This window comes from Phascolarctos cinereus, unplaced genomic scaffold (assembly GCF_003287225.1).
Source record: "Phascolarctos cinereus isolate Bilbo 61053 unplaced genomic scaffold, phaCin_HiC Scaffold_1;HRSCAF=81, whole genome shotgun sequence".
NCBI lineage: Eukaryota > Metazoa > Chordata > Mammalia > Diprotodontia > Phascolarctidae > Phascolarctos > Phascolarctos cinereus.
This window is the reverse complement of record NW_027555514.1, coordinates 17,032,644-17,056,855: the sequence shown is the minus strand read 5'-3', so window position 1 is coordinate 17,056,855 and position 24,212 is coordinate 17,032,644. Positions and strand designations below refer to the sequence as shown.

At 43.3% G+C, this 24,212-nt stretch overlaps 1 long non-coding RNA gene across 1 annotated transcript; it reads left to right on the top strand.

The window, feature by feature from the left end:
- The first annotated feature begins 583 nt into the window (after positions 1–583).
- Positions 584–16,155, top strand: LOC110213135 (uncharacterized). The gene is made up of 3 exons (XR_002325897.2): positions 584–818; positions 13,913–13,998; positions 15,835–16,155. It is a non-coding gene; the product is annotated as an uncharacterized LOC110213135 (long non-coding RNA).
- Positions 16,156–24,212: the final 8,057 nt, after the last annotated feature.

Sequence of the window (24,212 nt, the reverse complement as noted above, 5' to 3'; positions counted from 1 at the left end):
TCCATGGCCATACTGTGTGTTTCCCCCCCCCACACTCCCCACTCAGATCTCCTTGGTAGCTGTGGAGGGAAGGTGCACATCACTAACACCTTTCCTTCCTTCTGACATGAGCTCCCAACTACCCTGTCTACATCTTCTGTAGACAGTTGTTTGCATGTTATCTTCCCCTTGGAGTGTGAGCTCCTCTGAGGCTGAGACTGTTTTTGCCTTTCTTTGTGCCCCCGTACTTAGCAGAGTGCCTGCCACATCGAATTCACTCCATAAATGCTTGTTAACCTACTAACCCACTTTCATCTCTTTGACCCAGGCAGTCGACAAGCACTTATTAGGCCCTTACTAAGTACCAGGCATTCTGCTAAGCATGGGGGACAAAACAGTCCCCATTCTGCCATTTAGAACCTAAGACAACTTGTCCCTGTCCCCCCCCCTCCCCCGCCCCGGCCTCAGTTTCAGTATCTGCAAAATGATTTTGGTGGACTAAATGATGCCCAAGGGCCCACCCAGCTCTGATGTCGTGGGAGGGGGCTGCAGTGGTAGGCTGCTCTCCATCACGGTCTGAAAGTAACTTGGTCCCCAGGTACCTCCCAGCATGGCCTCCAGAAGGCACGCGTAAGGAAGAGAATATGCAGAGTAAGCACGCCCAAGGAGACCCCGCTTCCTCTCCAAACAGCTGTTGGGGAATAAAGGAAAGCAGAATAAGGCCTCTGTGACCCGCACAAACAGCCCGCTAGCAGATGCGAGGAGAACAGGACTGCAGAGACAGGATGGACGGAGGAGAGGAGGCGTCACCGGGGCTTTCGAAGCCTCAGTACCGAGGGGTGAGCTATGAACCTGTGTCGGGGGCGGGGGCGGGGAGCCCCGAGGGTGCTGGGGGCGGGGCTGGGGGCGCGCGGAGCACTTAGAATCACCAAATACCAGGGCTGTCGAGGACGTGGCTGGGGGCGCACGAAGCACTCGGAACCACCACGCACCAGGGGTGGAAGGAGACTGCTCGGAGGCCTTCTGGTCCAGCCCAGCCCGGCTCAGTCCTCCCCCAGCAGCCCTCGGACTCCGGGGCTGCACCTGCCACATCCTAGCAGCCTTTTCCAAAGAACAAGGGAAATATGCGTCCTACTTAAATCTAGACGCCTAAAACTTCAGTACAAGAAAAGGATATTTAAAATAAATTTATTTATATATATATTTATATATATATATATATATATATATATATATATATATAATATATATATAATATATATATTATATATATATGTATGTATGTATATTGTCAATATATATATATATATATTGACTATGTATGTATGTATATTGTCAATATATATATATATATATATATATTGAAAAAGCTTCAGCACAATCCTCACTCTCTTCAGGATTCAGCAGCCCTGTCATCTAACCACAGCACACCCCTGTCACACTTGAGGAAAGTGAGGCTCAGAGAACCTTGCCCAGAGTCACACTGTAAGTTTCAGGGACAGGATTTGAATCCAGGTCATCCGATTCCAAACCCAGCCCTCTATCTCCGGTGACCCTAAGGGAGAACAGCTTTTCTCTTCCCCAGGGACAGTTCATGTCTGGGGTCCTCCAATAATATGTAGTGGCCAGTTTTCGAAGGCCTCCCGCAGGAGTATGCTCCCAGCTTATGAATGAATGAATGAATTAATGAACAAATGAAGGAAGGAAAGAAGGAAGGAAGGAAGGAAGGAAGGAAGGAAGGAAGGAAGGAAGGAAGGAAGGAAGGAAGGAAGGAAGGAGGGAAGGAAGGAAGGAAGGGAGGGAGGGAGGACGGAAGGAGGGAAGGAGGGAAGGAAGGAAGGAAGGAAGGAAGGAAGGAAGGAAGGAAGGAAGGAAGGAAGGAAGGAAGGAAGGAAGGAAGGAAGGAAGGAAGGAAGGAAGGAAGGAGTTTACTATTAAGGGTTTACTATGTGCCCATCCCTAGACTTGCTAAATCCATTGACTATCCTCACAGGATGACAAGTGCCTTGAACGTAGTAGATCCTCAGTAAGTAGTCAGGAGGGGGAAAAATTATATGCCCTCAGCTGGTCAGATGAGGGGGTTGAACAAGGTCCTTTCTAAGGCCTCTCCAACTCTAAAGCTATGGCTGAGCAATTTCAACAGAGGCTTCTGATTCTTGGAATTATTCTCTCTGATTCCCATTTGCCAGGACAAAAATGTGCTAAATAATAAATTAATGGGATCCATCCTATCCTATCCTCTGCCACTTCGCTAATGGATAGTTCATAGATAAAGGGCTGGGCCTAGAATCAGGAAGAAATCAGTTCGAATCCTGCCTCACTTAGGAGCTGTGTGACCCCAGTTAAATCACAGCCTCCTTCACCTTTGTAGCCTCATCTGCAAAATGGGGTTGGTAGTAATAGTAACTACCTCACAAGGTTGTAATAAGGTAATATAGACCATTTGCTTTGCAAACAAATCCCTACATAAATGTCAGCTGTGATGATGATGATAATGATGATGATGATTAATTCCAAGATTCAAACTAACTCAGGTATATCCCTCAATAGCTTTTTGTTTTTTTAATGCTTCAATCATTTCTTATCTGTTCTGCGGAATTTTCTTTTTTTCTAGTCTGGCTTCCTCTTCTCATCCTCCATTTGAATTCCAGAGGACAGAGGCAAGACTGGCTGTATCATAACTTGTCGCTAGAAACTGAGAAAAGATGTCTTCCTTCTCCTTACCACTGTTTCCACAGCTTCCTCTTCCTCAAAGACTCCAGCCCAAAATGACCTTTGTTTTCCCAGAACTGAATAAGAGACTGTGATTGGGCGTCTCTCTATCAGTCTCTCCCTCCCTTCACCTTTCCAGCTCTCTCCTCTTTCTCTGTCTCTGTCTCTCTCTCTGTGTCTGTCTCTGTAAGTTATTGTCTGTCTGTCTGTCTGTCTCCTCTTCTCTCCTCTCTCTCTGACAATCTATGTCTATGTCTTTCTCCCCTGCCTTCTGCTTCTCTCTCTCTCTCTCTCTCTCTCTCTCTTTCTCTCTCTCTCTCTCTCTCTCTCTCTCTCTCTCTCTCTCTCTCTCTCTCTCTCTCTCTCTCTCTCTCTCTCACACACACACACACACACACTAAATTTAGAGGTGAAAAGGACCTCAGTAGCCATCTTACCCAGCCTATACCCTAAGCCAGAGGGTCTTAACCTGAAACCCATGAAATTGGTGTTTTTTCTTTGTTTTTTTTTTTTGTTAAGTGGTTGACTGGTTTTTTTTTACATTTGCATTTCACTATAATTGGTTTGCTTTACAATTCTATGTATTTTATCTTATTCATTTAAATTCTGAGGACTCAGTGACTTTGTCAGGCTGCCAGAGTGGTCCATATGAACCCCTGCCTTACAGGACATCCCATTACAATAGGTAACTAAGTGGTACAGCGGATGGAGTGCTGGATCTGGATTCAGGAAGACCTGAGTTCAAATCAAGCGAGTCACTCAGCCTCTGTGTGAAGATAATTATAGCACCTCCCTTTGAGGTTGTTGAGAAGACAAAATGAGATCATCTGTAAACCTAAAGCACTATATAAATGCTTGCTATTACACTCATCCTTATTCTTAAAGCACTGGACAGACGTTGCCACCCTCTGGGTGAAGCCCTCCATCAAGGAGCTACCCTGCCCTCCCCCCTCCCTCCACTTTTGGATGCTCTGCCATTGGAGTCATTCTTCTGGACGATGAGCCAGTATCTGTTTCTTTGCCCTCTGGGATGGTGCAGACCAATTCTAAGCCCCCTTCCACATGACAGCCCAAGAGATGCTTGAACACAATGATCATGTCTCCCCCACCAATGTCTCTCCTCCAGACTCAATACCCCCAGTCCCTTCCACTGATCATGTATCATGGGCTTAAGGCCCTTCCTTCTTCATCCTGGTTGACCTCCTCTGAATGCTCTCCAGCTTGTCCATTACCAAAGCTGACCCCAGAACTTCCTACATGGCCTGACCAGGGAAGAGATCACAGCCCATCACTTCCTTAGTCCATCTGAGTGTTGGGTCCTTGAGCCCTGGGAGTCAGGAAGCCCTGCCTTTGACACACCCTGGTCATGGGACCTTGGATAAGTTGTGTCCCTGGTCAGTGCTCCCAAGACCCTCCTCCAAAAGAGAAAGGGGGGTAGAGGGAGACTTGTTCCACTTTACAAATCTCTGAATCCATAGGCAGACCCCAAGCCCATTCCTACCGTGAGCAACCTTCTCCTTTGAAGAGTTACCTTCAAACCCTTGTAGGGTCTTTACTTACCCTTAGCCTGATGAAACCAGCCCTAGTGCTGGGAAAGAGCAAAGGGCCATTGAATGGAGGGGGCCATATTCTGCACAAATAGATATGAAAAAAAAAACCAATGTCCACAATTAAACCATCACCATGTTGCTATATTTGAGGTCAAAGACCAAGGGCCTACAGCCCCAAAGAGTCACAAGGCAGCTTAACTGGGCTAATTTGAGTAGACCATTAAGACCATAAGAACTCCAGTCTCAACAGAGCCACAGAAGACTCCACCATTATCTTCAGTTCATTGACACTATAGACCAAAACAACTCTAGTCTATCATGTCAATGTGTACTCAGGGAGTCTTTAGGCCACGGATCATTTCCACCTTACGTCATGCAAACTCTGCAGGAGGGGCTCTGCTCCATGGCATGGATGAATACTTAGGGACTCCTACGTTCCTGGATCATTGACGGCGCATCATGTCAATGCATACTCAGGGAGCTCTTAATCCGTAGGTCTGCACATGCAGAGGACCCATGGACACTCGAAATCCTTATGAAATCCTCGTTACACTGCATACCCAGTATTCACTTTTCTAAATGGCATGTCAGCAGATTTACCGGGCTACAAATAACTCCTCCAAGGGGCCAAATACTTCTCCAGGCACAACTTCAGATAACAGACTATTGGCTTTGCAGAACTGCAGAGCAGCCGGGACAGAACTGGGCATTTTCTTTTGAATGAACAAAGGCAAAAGCACTTTGCTTAGAAAAAGATATTGTGCTCTCTCTCTAGCTCTCTCTCTCTCTCCCTTCCCCCTTCTCCCCCCCCCACATCTCTCCTTTCCTTCTCTTCTCTCTTCTTCTGTCTCATGTCTCCTCTCTTGATTCTCTTCCTCTATTTGTCTATTCTCTTTGGCTCTCTCCTCCATCTCTTTGTCCTTCCTCTCTTTTCCTCTGTACCTCCCATCTCTCACAATTTCTCTCTCTTCTCTCTCCTCTGACTCTTCCCTCTCTTTTTTTCTTTGTATCTCTGTTTCTTCTCTCCTTCTTTGTGTTCTTCCTTTCTCTCCTGTCTTTCTCCATGTTCTTCTGTATATCTCTCTTCTCTTTCAATGTCTAGGTTCTCTATGTCTCTTCTGTCTCTCTTTTTTCTCTTCCCTTGTGTCTTTCTTTGTACAATGTCACAAAACTCTTAGTTCAGTTTTAAGCTATTAAAGCTTAATTGCTTTTGGGATACCCTGTATACATATTTCTTTGTGATTCTTCTCTTTCTCTCTCTTCACTCTTCTCTCTCTGTGTCCATTCTTTCTTTCTCTCTCTCTCTCTCTCTCTCTCTCTCTCTCTCTCTCTCTCTCTCTCTCTCTCTCTCTCTCTCTCTCCTCTCTCTCTCTCTCTCTCTCTCCCTCCCTCTCCCTCTCCCTCTTCCTCTCCCACCCCTCCCCCATTTTTCTGTTCTGCCTTTCCTCTCTTGTTTTTGCCTTTTCTATCTTTTTTTTCAGAATCTTCTTAATTATGTCCTGCTGTTCCCCTGGGATTTTTCCCACTGAAGAAGCATTTGTCATTCTCCTCCTTCCACCTCTATCCCCAAACACTGCAATAACCCATCAGAGTCAGGAGTCATTTCTGGAATATGAGAATGCCCTTCCCTCTCTCTTTATTACCCAATTGATCATTAAACGGAGGGGGTATCCTTCCATCACTGTCCTTCCTCCATTATGGCATTACTGCCTCTCTCTCTCTTCTCACCTGGGCTGTTGGTCAAAGCAACAAAATCAAGCCCACATTGTCATTCAAAATGAATTCTGTGACATTTTTTACATCTTCCAATCTCCACTCCTCAAACCAGGCAGGCTGAGATTAGGTGTATGAAATTGAGAAGAGGGGACAGTGGGGGTGGGGGAAGAGACAAAGAGAGGTCAGGGGGCAGGGAGAGAAACAGGGTGGAGGGCAGACTCAAGCAGGAGTAAAGTGAGAGTAAGGGTCATGCTGTCACTGCCCTTGTCCCACAGTATGCTGCAATCAATGCAGCTGCCAAAGCAGCTAGGGAGCTCCTAGCTCATTAGCAGTCAGACCAGGACACCTGGTATCTGCTGCTGCATAACTGATCCATGTGTGTAAGCCCAAGGTGGGGGTGGAGAAAGAGAAAGGGGGGAAGGGGGAGGAAGAATGAGGGAAGAGAAGAGAGAGACAGAGACAGAGAGACAGAGACAGAGAGAGAGAGAGAGAGAGAGAGAGAGAGAGAGAGAGAGAGAGAGAGAGAGAGAGAGAGAGAAGAGAAGAGAGAGAACAGTAAGGGAGAATGGAAGGCAGGGAGACTGGAAAAGAAGGGAGGAATGAAGAGAAAAACAAGAAAAGAAGGAAGAGGAAAAGAAGAAGGGAGTAAGGGTGACAGAGAATGAGGGCAAAGGAAGAGGGAGAGAGCCCAAGAGAAGAGAAGGATGAAGAGGAAAGAGAATAGAAAGGGAGGAAGAGAGAGAAGGGAACGTCGAAGGGGGGGGTAGGAGGCGGAGGAGACAAGAGAAGTCGAAAGGAAGGGTGAAGGGCAAGGAGAATGGAGGGGGGGTAGACGAAGAGGATGGAGGAAAAGGAGGATAAAAGAGGAGGAGGAGGAAGGAGGAGGAAGAGGAGGAATAGGAGGAGGAGCCGCCCAGGGATGCCCTGCGCGGTGGACAAGCGGCAGGAGCCCGCCTGGCTGGCCCAGAAAGGCGAGGGTAGGGATCGGGACTAAGGCGGAGCCAAGGGGCCAGAGTCCTCTGCGAGGCCGGGAGTCTGGGACTTGGCGGAAAGAATGCTTTAGGGGGCAGGAGAGCAGAAACGGGGAGAGGGGGAGGGGGCAGGCTAGGCGGGCAGGTCTATTTGAATATCAGGCTCTGCCACACTCCCGGCTCGGCTGACAACTTCATTACCTCCGCATATAAAAATGACTGCCGGGGAATGCAAATAGGCTCCCCGTCTCACCCCCGTGCATCCATTCTCCTGCAGGCCACAGGCGGGCTGAGGACGACACCGAGCCCCGGGAGCCGCAGGCAGCAGCCGCGCTCCTGTCCCATGTAATCAACTGCGAAAGCTCACTCTAACCCTCTCCTCTCTCCTCCTTCTCTGTCCTATCTCTTCCTATCTCTGTCTCTCTTCTCTCTGAGTCTGTCTTCTCTGAGTCTGTCTTCTCTGTCTCTGTCCCCGTTTCTGTCTCTGCCAGGCACTGTCTCCTCCCACTCTCCTCGCACGGTGGAGCCCAGTGGGCCACCTCAGTGATGGGCACTGGCCAGGATTGGGATGGTGAAGGGAGGGAGTTGGCTTGGCCTGGTTTGGCTCTTCATTCAGAACAACTGAGCTTCAAATACAAAAATTGGGGGCAAGGGGGGGGCGGCACGGGAAGGGAAGGAAATCTTTTTCTACAAGGGATTTCTAATAGATGTTAACTAAGCAAATTACATTCTTCTGACTTAGGGATCTAATGCTTTATAGAAAATGGAGGAATTAACATTGGGGTTAAACCTGTAAACAGATTTCCTTCCCTTGACTAGCTCAGAGGACACACACACACACCCTCTCTCGCATGCTCTCTGATGAAGACCCTATTAAACCCAGTTCTAAGGAACTCTCCACGAGCACTTTCCATACAAGTAATATCACCCCAATTTTATGGATGAGGAAGTTGAGAATGAGAAGGTGAAGTTCCTTGTCCAAAGTCTCATAGCAGCCATTCGGTGGCATAGACAGAATTTGTACCTGTCTTCCTACCAGGAAGACCAACCCATTCCCCACTTCATCTCCTTCCATCGTTTTTTTAAAATATATTGTTCTTACCAACCTCCCCCCCCAACACACTCTCTCTCTCCCTCCCTCACTCCCTCATCACCTTGTGGCCATGAATTGGAAATCAAAGGAATGCCCAATAATCGGGGAATGGTTAAAAAGCTGTGGTATATGATTGTGATGGAATATTATGTGCTATAAGAAATGACAGGCAGGATGATTTCAGGAAAACCTGGAAAGACTTCCATGAACTGATGCTGAGTGAAATGAACAGAATCAGGAGAACATTGTATACAGTAACAGCAATATTGTTTGATGAACAACTGTGAATGACAGCTATTCTCAGCAATATAAGACAATCCCAAAGGACTTATGATGAAGCATACTATCCACCTTTAGAAAAAGAACTGATATTGATTGAATACAGACTGAAGCATGCTATTTTTCACTTTCTTTCTCTCATTTTTATGTTATTTGAGTCTTCTTGTACAAAATTACTACTATGGAAATCTTTTACAAAATTGCACATATATAGCCTATATCTGAGTACTTACCATCAGGATGGGGAAGAAGGGATAGAATTTGGAACTCAAAACTTTAAATAAAAATATGAAGGAGGAGGAGAAAGAAGAAAAAGAGGAGGAAAAGAAGAAGAAGAAGAAGAAGAAGAAGAAGAAGAAGAAGAAGAAGAAGAGGAAGAAGAAGAAGAAGAAGAAGAAGAAGAAGAGGAAGAAGAAGAAGAAGAAGAAGAAGAAGAAGAAGAGGAAGAAGAAGAAGAAGAGGAAGAAGAAGAAGAAGAAAGAGGAAGAAGAAGAAGAGGAAGAAGAAGAAGAAGAAGAAGAAGAAGAAACTGCATAATAGGAGGGAAAAGGAGTCACCTTGAATCAACCTCCAGCTCAAGAGCTCTCCATGGGCCCCAGAGTGACTCACCCAGGCTGGAACTGAGCATGCCTCCTCTAAACTCCCCAGACACTGCAACCCAGTACTCCTTCGCTATAGACAAGAGCCTTCCTACTTCATCTCCATAACAATAGCTAGCATTTCTAGAGTGTTTTCAAGTTTGCCAAGTCCTTCCCATGTTACCTCATTTGTGGGGGTTGGGGGAGGATGCTAACTCCTCAGAAGACCATCAGCCATGGGCCAAGTGAGGCAGAGGATCGCCTCTTCAGAGCTGAGGCACTTCAGAAACCTTCCAGTCCAATCCTGTCCTTTTACAGATGAAGAAACTTGAGCTCAGAAAGAAATCGTGAGCCCTCATCTTCAATTCCCCCTGGCAGGCAGGAGCAGAGCCTGGGTCTGTACCCAAGCCTTCTGACCTCACTGCACCACACTGTTTTTCACTATCCACAAATACTGAAGCCTCTAGGGTTTTAGGACAAACTCTGGGAACTTCCTCCTGTCTGTGCCCTAGTAGATAAGTTCTGGGGAGGTAGCTGCCTGAATCTCAGAGAGGCTCAGTGACTTGCCCTGGGCAACACAGCTGGTAAGGGTCAGAGGCAAGATCTGAACCCACACCTTTCTGACTTTAAACTCAGGACCCAACCCACCTCATCAATCTACCTCTAGGGCATAGACCTCATTTTATTATTTAGCTTTTCTTGTGGTCATTCCATGTTTGTTCAACTTGAGAACAGGGATTATTTCCCAGTCCTCCACTAGCCTAGCAACCATCCTAACTACTGATTACTGATGGGGACCTTTTAATACTAACCTTTTGCACCTGACAGTAATTTACAGAGGCAGGATGATGGAGACAGCACTGGATGCGGATGGAAGTAGGAGCCCTGAGTTAGTGTCTCACTGCCCAATAATTACAAATGCAGGATTTAGGTCTGGAAGGAATCTTAGAAGTCATCTAACCCAAGCCCACCCCATTTTACAAATGGGGAAACTGAGGACCAGAAAGCCAAAATGATTTGGCTTCAAGTCAACTCAGATTCAAAGGCAGATCTTCTAATAATAGGTGCAAGTGTTCTTTCCAGTACCTTAGTGGTTCCCAACCTTTTGACAACTAGGTGGGGCAGTGGATAAAATGACGGACCTAGAGTCAGGAAGACTCAGTTCCATCCACCCCCAGACGCTGACAGTGTGACCCTGGGCAAATCACTGAACCTCTATTTGCCTCAGTTTTCTTATCCAAAAAATGGGGGTAATAATATCACCAACCTCCCAGGATTGTTGTGAGGGTCCAGTGAGGTAGCAATTAAGAGCTTAGCACAGTTCCTTGCACATAAGCTCTATATAAATGTGAGCTAGTATTATTTTTTAATATGAGGGCTCCCTGCCAATAAAAAAAGACCCTCACATAAAAGGTACCTATATTACTAATATCTGTTGACTGAGAAAAAGGGCTTACAGAATGATTTACATATACTATCTCTACATAAAGGATTTCCCAAGTCTCATTGAAGTTTTAAGCTTTAATTGCTTAAACCTTTAATTTAACTGCTTAAAATTTCACTAAGACTTTTGAGATACTACATATACCATGTTGTAGTCTTAATATGCACTCACTTTCTTTTTTATTCTTTTTTCAAAATTTTTTAACATTTATCTTTAGTTTTGAGTTCCAAATTCTATCCTTCCCTCCTCCCTCCCTGACTTCCCCCTCCCCGAGGTGGTAAGCCATCTGATATAGGTTATCCATGTACATTTATGTAAAACATTTTGTACAAGAAGACACAAATAAAAGCAAAAATGAAGGAAAGAAAGTGAAAATAACATGCGTCAGTCTGTATTCACTCAATATCATTTCTTTCTCTGGAGGCGGATAGTATGCTTCATCATTAGCCCTTTGGGATTGTCTTAGATCATTGTATTGCTGAGAACAGCTAAGTCATTCACAATTCTTCACTGATAATATTGCTGTTACATTGTACAATGTTCTCCTGGTTCTGCTCACTTCACTCAGCACCAGTTCATGTAAGTCTTTCCAGGTTTTTCTGAAATCACCCTGCTTGTCATTTCTTTTAGCACAGTAATATTCCATTATGATCATATACCACAGCTTGTCTAGCCATTCCCCAATTGATGGGTATCCCTTTGCTTTCCAATTCTTAGCCACCTCAAAAAGAGCTGTTATAGGGGGCAGCTAGGTGGCTCAGTGGATAGAGGTCTGGCCTTGGAGTCAGGAGGACCTGAGTTCAAATTTGACCTCAGACACTTGACACTTACTAGCTGTGTGACCCTGGGCAAGTCACTTAACCCCACTGCCTAGGCAAAAAAAAAAGAGCTGTTATAAATATTTTTATACAAATAGGTCCTTTTCCCTTTTTTGGATGTCTTTGGGATGTAGACCTAGCAGTGGTATTGCTGGATCAAAGGGTATGCACAGTTTTATAGTCCTTTAAATATAGCTCCAAATTGCTATCTAGAATGGTTAGATTAGTTCACAATTCCACCAACAGTGCATTAGTGTCCCCGTTTTCCCACATCTCCTCCAACATCCACCATTTTCCCTTTTTGTCATATTAGCCAATCTGATAGGTGTGAAATGGTACCTCAGAACTGTTTTAATTTGCATTTCTCAAATCAATAGTGATTTAGAGCATTTTTCATAAGACTATAGATAGCTTCAGCTTCTTGGTCTGAAAACTGCCTGTTCGTATCTTTTGACCATTTATCAATTAAGGAATGACTTGTCTTTTCTATAAATTTGACTCAATTTTCTACACATTTGAGAAATGAGTCCTTTATCAGAGATACTTGTTGCAAAATTTTCCCCGTTTTTTGCTTTTCTTGTCATTTTGATCGCATTTGGTTTTGTTTGTAAAAAAAAAAACTTTAATTTTTTATCATCAAAATTATCTGTTTTACATTTTATAATGCTCTCTGTATATTCTTTGGTCCTAAAATTTTCCCTTATCCATAAGTCTGACAGATAAACTATTCTATGCTCTCTTAATTTGCTTATGGTATCACCATTTATGTGTAAATCATGTACCCATTTTGATCTTATCTTGGTATATAGTGTGAGATGTTGGTCTATACCTAGTTTCTGCCATACTGTTTTCTAGTTTTCCCAGCAGTTTTTGTCAAATAATGAGTTTTTGTTCCAAAAGCTTAGATCTTTGGGTTTATCATATACTAGATTACTATGGGCATTTACTATAATGTAATTTGTACCTAATCTATTTCACTGATCCACCATTCTATTTCTTAGCCAGTACCAGATTGTTTTGATAATTACCACTTTATAATACAGTTTGAAATGTGGTATGGCTAGACCATCTTCTTTCACATTTTTTTATTGATTCCCTTGATATCCTTGAGCTTTTCACCTTGTATACTATTGAGGGGAAGGGTTGCTTAGTGGATAAAGACAGCTGACTTTAGAGCCAGAAGACCTGGGTTTAATTCAGCCCTGCCTCTGGCACATACTAAAGTGTGATCCTAGGCAAGTCACTTAACCCCTAAGTGCTTCAGGTAAAATACTAAGACTATAAGCTGCACTGGTATAAGGAATTCCTTCTCCTGGGAGTTCCCTCTGCTAATGAAATCACAGGCACAGTCTCCATTCCTTAATATACTATGGCCCCGAGGATGTCTTTGCCACAACCTCTCTCATGCAGATCTTCATGGGTAACATGCTATAGCCCTCTCCAACCCACCAGGTCTGCTTCCATTGACCATTGGCCTCTGGACAAGGAGATGCGCCAGTCACATGTGGATTGAGAGGGAAGGGTTTTAACATGGGGAGGCCAAAGGCTGCAATACTATCAGAGGAATAAGGTCCACCACATGTAGTAGAGATCATCCGAGGAAGATTCATGGTGCACTGGATGGGAAATGAAAGCATCTGGGTTCAAATTCCAGCTCTGATTTTTAGTACCATGTGACCTTGAGCCAGTGACTAACCTCTCTGGGCCTCAGTTTCCCTATCTGCAAAAGGAGGTGCTAGACAAGATGATGTCTGAGGTGTCTTCCCACTCTTGATCTGTGATTCCAGGAAGATTGTTAGACTCCAGCATGATTTCCCAGGGCTGGTTATTTGGTCTGAGGTTGTCCAGAGCTGGGAAAGGCCCAATAAGGATGTCCTCTTATTTCTAAAGAGAAAGCCAGAATGACCCATTTCCATCAGGAAATGCCACTGGGGTGCCATAGTGCACAGACAGATGGGCCTGAAGTCAGGAAGACCCAAGTTCAAGTCCATCCTCAGACACTTCCTAGCTGTGTGACCCTGGGCAGGTCGCTCAACCGCTGCTTGCCTCAGTTTCTTGAACTGCAAAATTGGGATAGCAATAGCACCTGCCTCTCAGGGATGTTGTGAGAATTAAATGAGATCATATTTGTGAAGCACTTAGCACAGTGCCTGGTCCACAGTAGGTACTCTATAAATGCTTATTCCCTTCCCCATTCAATCTAACAAACATTTATTAAGGGCCTTCTATGTCTCTGGGACCTGACTAGGTATTGAGGATACAAAGACACTAGTGAAACAGTCTCTGTCCTCAAGGAGCTGACATGAGTGGGGAGGAGAAGGAGGAAGAAATAATGTGCACACAAGTAAATAAATTCGAATTAGATACATAGCAATTTCAAGAGGAAGAATATTACTAATGAAGGGGGAAATCAGGGAAGGCTTCATGTAAGAGGTGGCACCTAGGCTGTGCTCAGAAGGAAGTTAGGGATTCAGAGAGACAGAAATGAGACAGGAGGGCTTTCTTTTCATGGGCAGGCACATGCATAGGCATGGGGATGGCAGATGGGATGCTGGATACGGACAATAGCAGCTAGCTGGCCAGCTAAAAAAACTATAGAATAATTCACCCTTTCATGTACAGTCCTCCTTTTCTGTTGTTTGCATAGTGAAATGTGCATATTTGTTGATTTTTTGTTTACTTCCTATGAGGAAAAAGAAAACTGATATTTCATAAAAATATATAGTTACTAAAATCATGCTTACATGTTTTTGTGATATTTTCCACCTACAGACACATTTGTGAAGAAATGTGACAGAGCAGATCCAAAGCCCAACTTCAAGTCCAGCCTTTGAGATATACTAGTTGTGAGTCTGTGGGTAAGTCATTTAATTTCCCAGGGCTCCTAACATGCTCCATTATAATAATAGTAAGGTTTGCAAAGCACTTTACATGTATTATCTCATTAAATCAAATAACTGATCTGGACTCTCCGTAAAAGCACAAATTTACATTTGCAGCTAAAACAATACCTGACCAAGAACATCTGGATATTAGGATAACAATAAATATAATAAAAATATTATATTTATATATTATAATACATAAATATAATTATAATAAATAATATAATAAAAATAAAAATAATTTGCATCCCCTTCACCCCTACCCCGAAGCTCCAATTGCTACATAGAATCATGGGCTTCATTCTCATCCCATTCCTGTGAAGTATATAGAGGTGGGATTCACAACTTAAGTTGCAAAGGATGGGACTGGTTCAGGAATACATCAGGTCCATTACTGATAATTTACTGACACTTTGAACTCAGCCATCCCCAGTGAAAAGTAACCACGGCTGAACTTTGCCATCATTCACAGTAACAAAGGAGGTGCCCACCAGGCTCCTACCCACCATCTGTAACAGCGCCAAGGACAGAACCCTTCCCGATCTCTGTGATGGCCACCCAATGAATGTCTCTATTCTTTTACAGAGACAACATGGCACAGTTATCAGCTGAATTGTAGAACTAGGTTCAAACCCCACCACTGACACCTAGAACAGAGGCGGGGGAGGAGAGAGACAAAGGCACCTTGTGCAGCTTCCCGTTGGCCTCCATCCCCCTCAACCAAAACAGGAAAAATGCTGCCCAATGCACCTTGTTAATCCGAGCTCGCTCAAATAAATGTGAAGCGAAAAGGCTGGCTGGGCTAGCTAGCCCTGAGGTCCCCTTCAGCTCCTGACCTGGAAAGTCCGAGGATTTGGAAACCTCCAATTAGTTTCTCCAACCTAGCAACCGAAACATGAAGCCGAACTCTGAAAGCTGACCTTTAAATTCTAAAAGTAGCTTTCTTTGTAAAAATGTTAGTCAAATCCTTTTCTCCACGTACCTCCGCGGGTCTTAAATTAATGTTTGGACCCGGGAGCCGTGAGGCTTGTACGTTTTACCTATTTGTTTTCTACTTACGGCATGCAGGTAAATAGTGAATGTCCCACACATTTGTTTCCTATTTCCCTTCATCCTCCATTCCGAAGTTGGAAGGAATGAAATGTGCCCTCTTTTGCTAAATATATTAAAATGATTAAAACTCAACTAAGAAAATGCCGCTGAACTTTCTTTACTAACAAATGCCGTAACCTACACTAATGAGTCGACTGGGTTAAGAATTTTCTTCACTTAGCATTTCTCATTATTAATAAATTTTTGCGGTGACAACTGTAAAGTGAACACTTTGGATTTATGCACCTAACCTAATTACATATGCGGCATGTACGCATTCCATTATTTACTTGACAGATTCATTCCTTGATATCATAAATAATTAAGCAAGAATCAAATATTAACAATCAGATACATGTTAATTCTCAAATCTGAGGAAACAAACTATTTTTTTAATCCCCAGTTCAACAAGGACTGATTAAAATTTTTTCATTAGAAGTATTTTATAAGCAAAGTTCTTGATCTACTTTTCTTACTTTCAATGAAAATTAGAGGTGGAACCAATTATTCCTGAATTGTTTTATGGGGAAAATATGTATAATGATATCTCTAACCATCAGTTGGCCTGGGAATCTTTCTCTAACACTGCCTTCTCTTATAAATGAAACATTAGTTTGTATGCTTATTAGGCAATTTCAATCTGGTTTCCATTAAGAGCTACTATCAGGCACCATATTGGTTTCAGGAAATATGTAGTAACCAATTTCATCTCTCTAGAGCTGGAAGGAAACTCTGAGTCCACGGAGTCCAATCCTCCTCATTTCACAGTCAAGGAAACTGAAGCCCCAGCCACACAGGTATTGCTAAAGGCAGGATCTGAAGCCTGGTCCTTTAACACCAGAAGCATGGTGATTTGGAGCCAGAACTCCAGAAGCATTTAAACTCCAGAACCATGGTACCTTGGAAAAGACCAACCTTTATATAATAATTTCTCACCAAAGTTTTTTAAGACTGTGGCTCTCTATATAATAAGATTTGTAGTCTCATATACAATCCTCTCTTTTTCTACTCTCTGTAAATATACACAGAGACAATATATAGGGAAATATTTGTTTCATTTTGTGTTTGTTAAGTTCAGAATGTAAATAATAAAATGGAAAAAAAGTGGGAGGAAAAGACTTTGTGGTTCCCAACAGTCACCTGAATTTATCTAGGACTGAAACTTCTCCTCAGTAAACCAAGCTACTATATCCACTTAACAATCATTTTTGTGAGCGCTGCTTAAATGGTTTTTTATTCATGATACATCAGCATCCTCACTGATCAAACCAGTCTCACAGTTCACCAAATTTGCTTTTGTAGAGTACATCATACACTTTCATCATTTTAAAAATATTAAAGATTCATTAATAGCCATGTTATTCATAACGTAAAATTAATGCCAGACTGACAGGTTTTGCGAAGGTCTAATTCCCCCCCCCAAGTACATATACCATATCAATGTAGAACATACCCCTGATGGTAAATATTGATTATTTCCTTCCCTTCTCTTCTAATGCTAAATACAGAGCATTATGACATGACTGTCAGGGTTAGGAAGCCTCTGACCTACATATGTCATAATAATCATGTAAGAGATTGTTTGAAATATATCTTTGCAAAATAAACCGAGCCTCTACAGCACTGCCCCAGGTGGCCTGGCTTCAGCATTTACAAACACAGACACCCTGGCTTTTCAAGTTCCAATATAGAAAAGCACAGAGGGAGACACACCCACAAGCCCTCCAAGTTTGGGACGTAACAATGAAGAGAGGTGCTGTGAAAAGTTCTCCAAAGCAGCCAGTCATCCCTCTTCAGCCCGTACTTTTTTTTTTAAGTTTAGTGATGTCTTTTGTTTTTAAATATAGCAAGCTTTTATAGAGGGTGTCCCAAAAGTCTTAGTGCCGTCCTAAGCTTTTCAATCTTTTGGCACAGTCAAGGTTTGCCAAGCATTTTACGTGAGTTGCCTCATTGCATCTTCACCACAATCCTGGGAGAAAGGGGCTGGTATTTAGCCCCATTTTGCCTCAGTTCCCTCAACTGTAAAATGAGCTGTAGAAGGAAATGGCAAAATCACTCTGGTATCTGTCAAGACAACCCCGATGATACACATAATCATGATCACAAAGGGTCAGACACAACTGAACTACAGCGGAGGAGGAGGAGGAGGCGGCTCAGAAAGGTCAAGTAAATTGCTCAGAGACACACAGCTAGTCAGGGTCTGAGAGTAGATTCGAACTCAGTCCTTTGTGACTCCAAGTCCAGTGAGACCATTCTGCACAATATGCTATCTTGCTACTTCCTTCACATTCATTTCCAAATACGTCCCTCCCCCCTTCCCCTCCCCTCTCCAGGAAGCCTTCCTTTGATAGAAACATTAACCAAAAAGAGAAAAACAGGTCTTAAGCAAAACAGCCAGCACATCTGACAGTGTATGTGACATTTCACACCCATAGGCCCCCACCTCTCCAATAAAGGAGGGAAGTTCATCACCTCACTTCTTCCCCGGAGGCCAGCTTGGTCATTATAGTTATACAGCCTTCAGTTTTATCGATTTTGCTAAAGATTTATCATTTTATTGTTTTTCTGTTAACATCATTGTAGCCAATGGGGTTACATTTTTCCCAAGTTCTGCTTACTACATCAGGCATCAGTCCATATCATTCCTCCCATGCTTCCCAGAATTCCTCAGTTACCATTTCTTACAGCACAATACAATCTTATCACATCCAGCTGTTCATCTCAAGCTAGGTGGCACCGTAGTGCACAAAGCACTGGACCTGGAGTCAACAAGACCTGAGTTCAAATCCACCCTCAGACACTTACCAGTTTTATGACCCTGGGAAAGTCATTTCACCTCTGTCTGCCTCAGTTTCCTCAATTGTAAAATGGAAATCATAATAACACCTATCTCCCAGGGTTGTAGTGAAGAACGAAATAATATTGGTAAAGCCCATGAAAAATATTTGTTCCTTCTTGAGCCATTCCTCAGTTGTTCCTGTTCTATGAATACTTTTCTGTCCTTCTGTCCTGGGACCTTTGCCTTTCATGAGGTATATGCCTATCAGTTTACCCCATTCTATCTACAGCATCAGGTTTTCTCTTTAAACTCTTTACAGTCATACATATTCTATAAATTAATGGGAGCAAATGCAGACATTCTAGAAATGAGAAAGCCCTTCATCTCTTCAACCCTCTTAATCCCTTCATTCTCACCATCAGCCCTATTGGACAAAGATAAATCATGGACCTACTCACAATACAAATATGGCAGCATCTCTTTCATCCTGAAGATGGATGGTGCTTCTGAACACTTCTGGGAGGGCATAACTACTTATCTCCTGAACGAAACCTTCAAAAATATGCAACCTAAAAATATGAAAAAAAAATATGTTCACATTTCAGAAAGAATATATATGTGTAGAATAATAAAACTGACATTTCTGTAGCACTCTTGGGGTTGCCAAAGCATTTGACGCACATTATCTCTTTTTGAGCCTCTCAACGACATAGGGAGGAAAGGGCTGCTGCTATCTCCACTTTATAGATATGGAAACTGGGTGTCAGAAAGGTGCTAGCATGTTTCTGACAGAGCATTAGACCCCAGGCTTTCCTGACCCCATGTCCAGTGTGCTGTCTGCTATTAACTTCAGGACTTCCAGCTACACAGAGGCATAGGTTTTGGCCAAAACCAACTAACACCCTGAGTTATGCCCAAAGCCGCACCTGTTTAAGAACTGGCATTCATCTCAAATATGTCTCATTCTGCAGCCTGCCTTCAAGGGCTACCATGAGGTGAACCCCCATTTTTATACCCCCCTAATCCCTTCACCATCAGTCCCAACCCTACTGGACAGAGAAAAATAACTGAGCCCATGTGACATATAAACAGAGAACTTCCTAGAGTTTTTCACAAGGCACAGATTTTTCTGTTGTTAGTTAAGGGACTCGCATGTCTCTTGGTGTGTCTTAGCTGATATGAGTCTCCCTTTACTTGTAATAAATACTCACAATGTGCCTAAAATAACTGGGTTACAAAATTCATTCAAACCATTCTGAATCTGAAAATGGATCTGCTCAGCGAGCCAATGACAGAGGCTAAGTGGGCCTGCAGCCCCCCTGCCCACTGGCTCACTCCACCCTGCCCTTCTTACACTGGGAGGATGCTCAGGCCAGCCTTGTCTTCATTCACCTTCTGGCTGCACGCCTAACTTCTTCTCTACCTTCATGCCCCTTCCCTTCCCCCACTTTCCCCCTTCCTCTTTGTGTGCCATCTTCTTCTCCTTAGCTCCCTGAGGCAGGGTCTCTCCTTCTTTCTGTTGTATTTGTATTCCTAGCACTTGGTTCTATGCCTGGCACATAGTAGGCGCTGTAATAAATACTTACTAACTTCATTTAAGCAGTTCTCTCCACTCACTTTTGTAGGTCAGTAAGCAGGGTGGCTCCTCCAAATAGATCCCATGTGGCCGTGCCCAAGAGCCAGAACCAACCAGTTCTTGGCACAGCCCCAATCAGGGGGTGTCTTTTGTCCTCTTAACAAGGTGTCGATGACCAACCCAAAGCCCCAGATTGACTTACGTCAAGAAATTGATCAGGGAACTGTCCTGAACATGCCCCTCTTAGAAGAGAGTCACAAAGTTAGAGCTGGAAAGGAGCTCAGAGAGCATACCGTCCAGAGGCCTCATTTTACAGATGGGTAACCTGAGGCTCAGAGGAGTGTAGTAATTGTCCAAGGTCACATAGGTAGTAGTAAGTTAGTCAGTCAACAAGCATTTATTAAGCACTTCCTATATACCAGACACTGTGCTAAAGGCTGGATACAGAAAGGCAAAAATACAGTGCCTGCCCTCCTTAAAGGGAAACAAGGGAGACATACAAGATACATGCTAGAGAATGATGGAAATCATCTCGGAGGGAAGGCACTACCTGAGTCAAGGAGACCAGTCAGAAGCCTAATTGGTTAGAGGCAGAACCAAGAGGCAAGAAGCCAGCTCCTCGGTTCTCTTTCCATTGCCCCATCCTACCTTCTAATTAAATGACTAAAGAACGTTTCTTTGAAACCACCATTTTGAAAGCTTTCAAGATGGAGGTTATGATGACAGGTGCTCTCTATCTTTGGTCAGCTTCAGGGGAATCTGAAAATGAATTGCCTACCATGGACCATAACCTAAGATGGACTTATTTCAATGAAGGGAAACCTGATTCTGCTGAGTTCCTCATTCGTCTAGAGCAGCCAGGACATTCGACTCTGGAAACTAGTTAATGGTTCATAACATTTCAGCAATGAAGATATTCTAGAATGACCTAAAGCAGCACAAAGAGGCCCTTGTCAGAAGTCTGTACCCGAGAGAGTTGATGCAGAGACAAAGAGATGGGATATCATCAGCTCTCTCCTAGGAAGGACTTTGGGTAGCTAGCTCTTAAGATGCTCAACCTCTCCCTGGAAAGTGACAGCAGCCAGACCTCGGTGAGGTCTTATAAAAAATTCTTATCCCAAGACACAAAGTCTGGTAGCAGAGACAGATGTCAGCACCCTAATAGCTGGTCCTTTTTAGGAGGGAGGAACGCATGGGAGACGAGAAGATCAGGATTGTCACCAGGCAGTTGCCAGATTTCTAGCCATCCTGCGCAGTGGGCACCTGACAGTAGGAAATGAGTCAGAGGTGGGGACCAGAGGTGGCCCAGGGTCCAATAGATACCTCAAATGGCACTTAGCAGGAAGCCAAACAAGAATAAGATGGCACAGGAGAAATATTTCATACTCACTTTGCAATACTGTCTACCTGCAACCAAAGCTCACACCTCCCAGCTTTTCATCTCTGTAGAGGACAATTCAAATACCAAATTATTCATAACAGCACTTTTTGGGATAGCAAAAACAAAGGAAAAAAGGTGAGGACCAACAATTAGAGAATGACTAAACCAATTGCAATAAATGAACATAAAGGTATGTCATTGCCATGTAAGAAAGGACAGATATGAGGAATTTAGAGTAGTATGGGAAGATTTATATGAACTGATACAGAGCAAAGTAAATACAACCAAGAGAATAATATAATAATGACTATAACAACGTAGATGAAAACACCTCTGGAATGTAGCCAGACTAAAATGAATCACAATGACCAACCTTGGCCCCAAAAAATAGGTAATACAATGCACACAGAGACATGGTGGGCTATGGGTGTGCAATGTGGCATGTACCATCAGACATGTTTGGATTTGCAGTTGGTTTGTGTGATAGTTTTTCTTTGTTACAAATGATGGTTCAGTGAGGGTGGGAGAACACTGGGAGAGAGCATGATGAAAAAAAAATTAGAGGCATTCAAGAAGGTTTTTTTTAAATAAAATAATGTTTAAAAGCAATGTTTTTGTTTTTAAAACAAAAGCATTTCTACTTCATCCTATTGAGTGACTCCACTGTAGCTGCGCTAATCTTACTAACACCTAGACGATATGTTTATAGATTTCCCAACACCACCAGGAGGGTTTCCAGCCTTCCTATCAAGAATACAATTTTCTAGACTTACCTAATATGTCCATATTGTAATGACTACATGATTTAAGGCAGTCAGTGAGATAAAAATTGAAAAGCCATTTTTGGCTTCCAATTAATAATGAAAAAAAAAATCCATACTGTCCATTTGACCCACCAAGATCTCCATTTTCCACATCTTCAGTTTTATGCTTGAATGTCTTCTTCTGTGATACTGATTAACAGTCCCCTGACGAGCTTAGGAAAAGAAAATCTTCCCATCTTTTGGCACTTGTCCCTTTTGACAGCTCGAACGTATTTACATGAAATAAGAAACAAATATTTGTCATTTTTTTGTACAACCTGTCAGCACAAACTGAGGTGGTTTGGGGAACCTGTTCCAGAAAACAGGCGTGGCATTTATTGCGGGTAATATGATGAAAGGTCAAGGATTCACAAAGAGAAATGTTAACAATAAAAATATATCCCACTATACGCTCCCATTGTTATAAGCCTGGGTGATCACTTCAGGTTAATGAATGATACAATACACTGAGGACAGTAGATTCAGTTCAACAAGAGTCTATTATGTGCCAGGCACTGGGCTAGGTGCTGGGGTTACAAAAATAAAAACAAAGCATCCCCTGACTTCAAGGAGTTCACATTCTGTTGGGGGGGTGACAACATGGACATAAATTCATGTAAATTACCTTGCATATATAAAGTCATCCAAAGTAATCTCAAGGGGGAGGGGGTATTAATAATGGGGGTGGGAGGAGGGGAGATCAGGAAATGACTCCTGAAGGAGGCGGTAACTGCCTAGGGGTGGGGGGATGCTTGGGATTCTTAGAGATGGAGATATTTACTGATTCTCTAGAAATTATGGGTCTAAATGGAGCTGGTTACTTCGTACAGCATTAACTTTTAACCCACTTATAAGATTAGATTAGAACATCACTTAGTGCAGGGTCCTTCCATGAAACTCATCTAGGTCATAAGACAATCCCAGATCCATTCTGCCATGACAACCTGGCCCTGGCTCCTCCACAAACCCATTCTCAATGCCCAAACTCAACCACAAAGGCTAATATCTATTGAAATTAACAAGGGGGGGAAATTGCTGTAAGAGTCTCCAAAAGGAAATCCTGTCCAAGCTGCTCACTCGGCCTCCAAAGATGACCTTCCCCCACAATTCTGGATTCTTTTTCATTTCTTTGTCTAAAGGAATGCAGCTGTCCCTTTCCCCCTTCCTCCCTTCCCGATAAGCCTCTCTTTGGCATGTAGGGATCAGAAACTTCACAATCTGTATTTGTATTAGGGATTCAGCCCACATCAAATTGAAAAGGGAGCAGAGAAGGAAAGCAGAGCTTCAGACATGCAATTGTATATATGCAAATGCATGCAAATTTCTGCCAACATGTCCCTATCTATAACAGGACAACATCATGGGTGGCTATTCATGCCTTCAGCTACTCAGCTACTGAATGTGGCATCTGTGGCCGAAAGGATGGGCTATTCAGGGAATGCCAAAGCTGCTGCTGCTGGGCCCTGGTCCAATTGTGAAGCCTGCTAGGTGAGAAATTGGTGCATTCTTGGAATCTGCTCTCTTCTAGGGTGTTAGGGAGCAGGCTTCCTAGAGACAGAGGGGATGCCCTGGCATCCTGGGGGCACCTCAAGAAGTACCAGACCAGAGTCCAGGCAGGCTTCTCATGGCACTGGAAAATGTGCTGGCCATAGGGATGTAGTTTCTTCCCTTGCTGAGCCCAGACTGCCCCCACCACGAGACATTTCCATGAGATTTCTCATCCTGAAGCCAGGAGTAGTAGAAGGAATTTTGTTCTTTTGCAAAGTCCTAACATTGGAATGCAGGCTCTTAGAAATAGGGGAGGGAGTGAAGGTTGTTGAATCAGAAAATACAACCATTTATTTAACTCATTTGTGCCAAGTACTGTAGGTTCAGACAAAAATAAAACAGTTCCTGCCCTCACAAAGCTTTCATTCTATTGCCATGGCTCAGTAGGAGATGATAAAGATCTGAACTGCAGGTATGTCCACGTATGGACATACAAAAATGGACATACAAAAATATGCAAGCCAAGAGGAGAGGCCTGACTGATGGAATGATGTGATGAAGTCAGAATCTCAAGGATTGGGGACCCAATGCCAAGAATGAAGATCAAAAAGAAGGGGAGATCAAGGGTGACTTTAAAGAGACTAGTGTGTGCCTGAGAGGATGGTGGCACTATCAGCAGAACAGGCTATTCCATCAATCAGCATTTATTAAGCACCTACTGTATGCTAGATATTGTTCCAAGCACTGGTTCTATAAAGAAAAACAAAAGACAATCCCTGCCCTCAAGGAGCTCACAGTCTAATATGTGGGGGTGGATAATTAGTTCTGTTTGGGGGAATGTTGAATTTGAAGTAAAAATAGGAAGTTGATAATCTGAAAAGCACACAAAAAAAATTCAAGCTGAATATATAGACTACACAGTTACCTGCTTGGTAAAAACCCTAATTTGTTATCTCTTTGAGATGGAGTAAGAATATACACCTCATAGTAGAAGCATCTGCATATTTACACAAATTTTCTAAATGATTTTAGTGGCTTCCTGTTAGCCAGTGGGCATTGTGGCCACTC